The sequence below is a fragment of the Geospiza fortis genome, unplaced genomic scaffold (assembly GCF_000277835.1).
Source record: "Geospiza fortis unplaced genomic scaffold, GeoFor_1.0 scaffold685, whole genome shotgun sequence".
Taxonomy (NCBI): domain Eukaryota; kingdom Metazoa; phylum Chordata; class Aves; order Passeriformes; family Thraupidae; genus Geospiza; species Geospiza fortis.
The window spans coordinates 110,521-115,177 of NW_005054662.1; the positions used below are offsets into that span (position 1 = coordinate 110,521).

Sequence of the window (4,657 nt, forward strand, 5' to 3'; positions counted from 1 at the left end):
ACAGCCAGGACAGGCATTTTCCAACAGCCAGGACAGGCATTTTCCATCCCCTGGCCTTCACTGTCGCTGCTCGGAACCACGAGGGGCTTTGCTCCGCGCTCGTTCCTGTGTTCTCCTGCCAGGTGAGGAGCACAGCCAAGCTGGCTTTGGCAGGGTGGGAACCAGGCTCCCCGATGGGCTGGGCTGGTGCTGCAGCCCCTGCAGCCATCCCTGCTTTGGGGGTGACACGTGTGGGACACGGAGGGGACCTGCGGGATCATGGCCTGGCCGCGGTGCCAAACGGAGCTGGGAATGGCCAAGGCTGCCAGCTGAGAGGGAGCCAGCTCCTGAGGGGGTCAGCTGTCCATGAGGGGCTGGAAGGAGCCCAAGATTCCTGCCAGAAGGTGTTGATCCTTCCCCCAGGCCAGACCCTGCATGGCTCTGCGTCCTGCTCCTCACAGGGCACAGCATCCCCACACTCCTGCTCCATCCCTGCTGGGGAAGGGGGCACTGCTGCTCCCCAGCGTGGGGGACACTGCCAGGGGTGGGCATCCAGCCAGAGAGCCGGGCTGGCTCCATCCTGGCACGGAAGGGATGCTGCTGTCCCCGGGTTTCGTGCTGGTTCTGTTGGATTGTCTCTGAAATTGGGGAATTTGGGACCTGCGGGGCTCGGCTGCACCCCAGGATGGTGGGAGCCCACAGAGCTCATCCTGAGGGACTTGGGGATCCCACATCCCTGAGGGGTCTCACATCCATTGGTATCCCACATCTCTGGGGGTCCAACATCCTTGGGGGTCCCACATCTCTGAGGGTCCCACATCCTTAGGGGTCCCACATCCCTGACGGTCTCACATCCCTGAGGGTCCCACATCCCTGAGGGTCCCACATCCCTGAGGGTCCCCACATCTCTGGGGGTCTCACATCCCTGAGGGTCCCACATCCCTGAGGGTCCCACATCCTTAGGGGTCCCACATCCTTGAGGGTCCCACATCCCTGAGGGTCTCACATCCCTGAGGGTCCCACATCCCTGAGGGTCCCACATCCCTGAGGGTCTCACATCCTTGAGGGTCCCACATCCCTGAGGGATCTCACATCCCTGAGGGTCTCACATCCCTGAGGGTCCCACATCCTTGAGGGTCCCACATCCTTGAGGGTGTCACATCCCTGCCCTCGGTGCCCGCTCCCCACCATGGAATTCTCTTTCTGCCGTGGGCCCTGGCAGAGTTGGAGCTGCAGGGGAAGGAGGGGATGGAGGATCCGCCTCCACCAGCCCATGCAGATCAAACATCTCCAACATCTCCACGGGGAAATGCATCCAAAGGGGCAGGACAAAAGGGAGGGAGGGAGGGAGAAGGGCTGCTCCATCCTGCTGGCGCAGCAGCCACACCCCAGCCTGTGCTCCTGACCTTCCCCAGGCTCACGCTCTGCCAGGATTACCCAGGGATTAGCAGGGAGCAGCGGAGCAGAAATCCAGAGGGAATAAACGCAGGGAGAAGCACAGGCACTGAGAAACCCCACCACACCCTCAGGGCAGGCAGGAGACAGAGCTGGCGTGTCACCCAGGAGGAGTGAGGGAGGTCATCGCAGCCTCCTCCACAACGAGGGAAAATAGAGCAGCCAGAAACGTAACAAGAATTAGGGGAAAAAAATCCCGTGCTGGGAAAAATCTAACAAAAATTGGAAAAAAAAAAGAATAAAACCCCTGGATGCTGGTGCTGGGAGCTGTGAGGAATTCTCGCTCCCGAGCAGGATGAAATCAGGAGGTCTAAGGGAAAGGCAGAGCTGCCAGCTCATGATTTTGTCATTACTCTCCCAGTGCTGGCTGTGGATTTTAAAGTCCAGCTGTGGGAGCCGTGGGATACGCAAGAGCTTGGCTTGCAGCAAAAGGTACACGGAGAGACCTCATGTTTTGCAAGGGGAAAAACAAACCAAAAAAAAAAAAAAAAGGTGAAAATATGAGTCAAATAGATCCTGAAGGCTTGACATCAAGATCAGAAAGAAGAAGAATGTAAAGAGAATAATGTAGAATAGTTCTGAGTTTATTCCTTTTTTTTTTTTTTAAACGCAGTCTAGTTAGAGTTGGGATTTTCCAGGCAGACCACTGCTCTCCACAGTAGGAATTCCAGGCCTGCCTGGATGTACTGAGTGCACAGGATAAATATATTACAGTTGTGTGAGTTGCTCAGATTGCTGTGCTAACACTGGTCATAAAATTCACCTTAGATATAAGGCAGGCTGCTTGGGGAAGGGGGCTAAGTGCACTCAACAAATAATGAAGAGAAATAAAAATAAATATCAAATGGCCCATAAAATCAAACAATAATGGTAACTAAAAAGTTCCTGGATTTGCTGCCAGAGGTAAAATCCCATCAGCAATATGAAATAACAAGAAATCCCCCCCTTGGCTCCTTCTCCACATGACACAAGTCAGCACGCCTGGTCACCAGAGTCGTTATGGAATACATCTTCCTTCCAGGGTCTTATAAATGCATTTTTCCTGCTTTGAGAGACCTTCTGGGGTTCCATTTAACTGGGATCTGGGGAACACGTGAAAGGCATTTACAGCATCCAGCCCGGCCCTGCTTTTCCTGCAGGGGAAGCGGAGGTGAAACATTCACAGCTCTGCCACCACACCTGGGACGGAGAGGGCACAGCCCTGTGGGGACAGAAATAGCTGCACTTCAAATAGCAGGGGAGACCTAAAAATATCAGGTGGGACCTAAAAATAACAGAGGGGCAGCGTTTGTTTGAAGTCTTTCACAGAGCAGGGTGCGCTGAACAGGTGAGGGGCAGCTGGGAAGGGGCTCAGAAGGAGAAAAGGAGGCTCAGGGGGGACTTTGGGGCTCTCCTGACAGGACAGGACAGCTTGGGGGGGTCAGACTCAGCTCCCAGGGGACACCAGGACCAGAGGGAACGGCCTCAGGCTGGGTTTTGGGGAAATTTCCTCATGGGAAGGATGGTGAGGCTCTGGAAGGGGCTGCCCAGGGCGGTTTGGAGCGCCCACGCCTGCAGGTGTCCAAGGAGCTCGTGGAGGTGGCACTCAGAGCTCTGGGCTGGGGACAAGCTGGGGATCAGTCACAGCTTGGACTCGGTGGTCTTGGAGGTCTTTTCCAACCTAAATAACTCTGAGATTCCATAAAGTGACCCCCAGAGGAAGGGGAAGGTGTCAGATGAAGCCGAGCTGGAAGTGGGACAACCACGAGGTGTTGGGAAGGAGGGGCAGGAGCTCCCCCCAAACACCAGAACAACAAAAAGAGCACAGCTGGGGGAGAGCTCCTGCAGCTCCAAATTCCAGAAGGGACGGGGGCTGGAACACCAGGAGGGTCCATCCACAGCCTCTTCCCCTGCTGACAGCTCCTCCTCTGTGCAGGTCGTGTCTGAAATAACAAGGCCCCGAGGTCCTGGCCGGGGTCTCCGTGCGCTGCAGCAACACAAATAGCAAATTAATAAGCACTGCTTCCCTTTCTCCCCAAGGTTTTGCGAGGCTTAATTAATGAGTGTCTGCAAAACGCATTCGGAGCTGGGAATGAAATGTGCTGTGGAAATGCCAAATATTTTTAATGCTCCAGCAGATTTAGGACGTTTAAATAAGAAAAATACACAGCTTTTCCTCTTCGAAACAGATTGCTCCCCTCGAAGCAAAGAGCTCCAGAACATGAAGTTTTCATCAGGCTGACTTGAAAGGGAGTTTTCACGGCTTTCCAAGCGCGTTTATTCTCATGTACGAATTCCCCCCTTTCCCTTCTACAGATGTGGACACCGAGCATGGGAAATCAAAGAAATCTACCCCGGGCCGTTGGCAGGGCCAGCGCTACGAATAATTTCCTGATTCCCACTGATGCCTGGAATGCCCCCTCGAGCAGATGCGAGGCGGCTTTAGGAATTACACGGACCCCGCGTGGCCTCGGTGGCTTTGGGGAGAGCTGGGAGGGCTCTGATGCCGACCATGTGTGGGGACGGAGGCGGATTTGGCACCGGGAGGCGCGGCGAGCTCCGGCGACAGGACTGCACCCTCTGGAGGGTACTGCTGCTCCTGCACGCGCGGCCGCTGGCCAAAAACGCTGCTCCGAGTGGCCTGGCAGGAGGTTTTGTCCCCTGCCAGGGCTGTCCCCGCAGTCCTGGCTGGCTGCACGTGTCCCGCAGGTGACACGGAGCGGTCCGCAGGTGGAATCCCGAGGGAAGTGCTGGGATTTCCAGGCTGCGGCAAAGAAGGACATCGGCTGGATAATGCTCGGAGGGAAGGAGCTGGTGGCCTGTGAGGTGGTGACAGACCCCTGCGACCCCGCAGCTGCAGGGCGGGGACATCTCCTGGGACATCCGTGCGGACAGAGCCCCGATCCTCTCAGCCAGGAGGCGGTGACAGAGCCTCAAATCCTCACTGGGGGGTGACAGAGTCCCGGTCCCCACAGTCTGGGGGGGTCACAGAGCCCCCCTCACCTCGGCCACGGGGAGGTGACAGCCCCCGGTTCCCCATTCCTGTGGGGAGGTGACAACCCCCGGTCCCCCAAACCTGCAGGGAGGTGACAGCCCCTGGTTCCCCATCCCCGGGGAGACGTGCCAGCCCCGGTCCCCCGTCCCCGTGCAGAGGTGCCAGCCCCGCTCTCCCGCGGGGCGGTGACACGGCGGTGGCGGTGGCGGCGGGGCGGCGCCAGGCCCGGCGGGCTCGGAGCGGAGCCCG

At 57.3% G+C, this 4,657-nt stretch overlaps 1 protein-coding gene across 1 annotated transcript in view; it reads left to right on the top strand.

Annotated features, from left to right (window-relative positions):
• The first annotated feature begins 3,899 nt into the window (after nt 1–3,899).
• The window catches only part of KLHL26 (kelch like family member 26), a 17,935-nt gene continuing 17,177 nt past the window's right edge, over nt 3,900–4,657 (top strand). Inside the window, 1 exon segment of the mRNA XM_031064991.1 lies at nt 3,900–4,000. The gene's annotated coding sequence lies outside the window, so the exon portion shown is untranslated.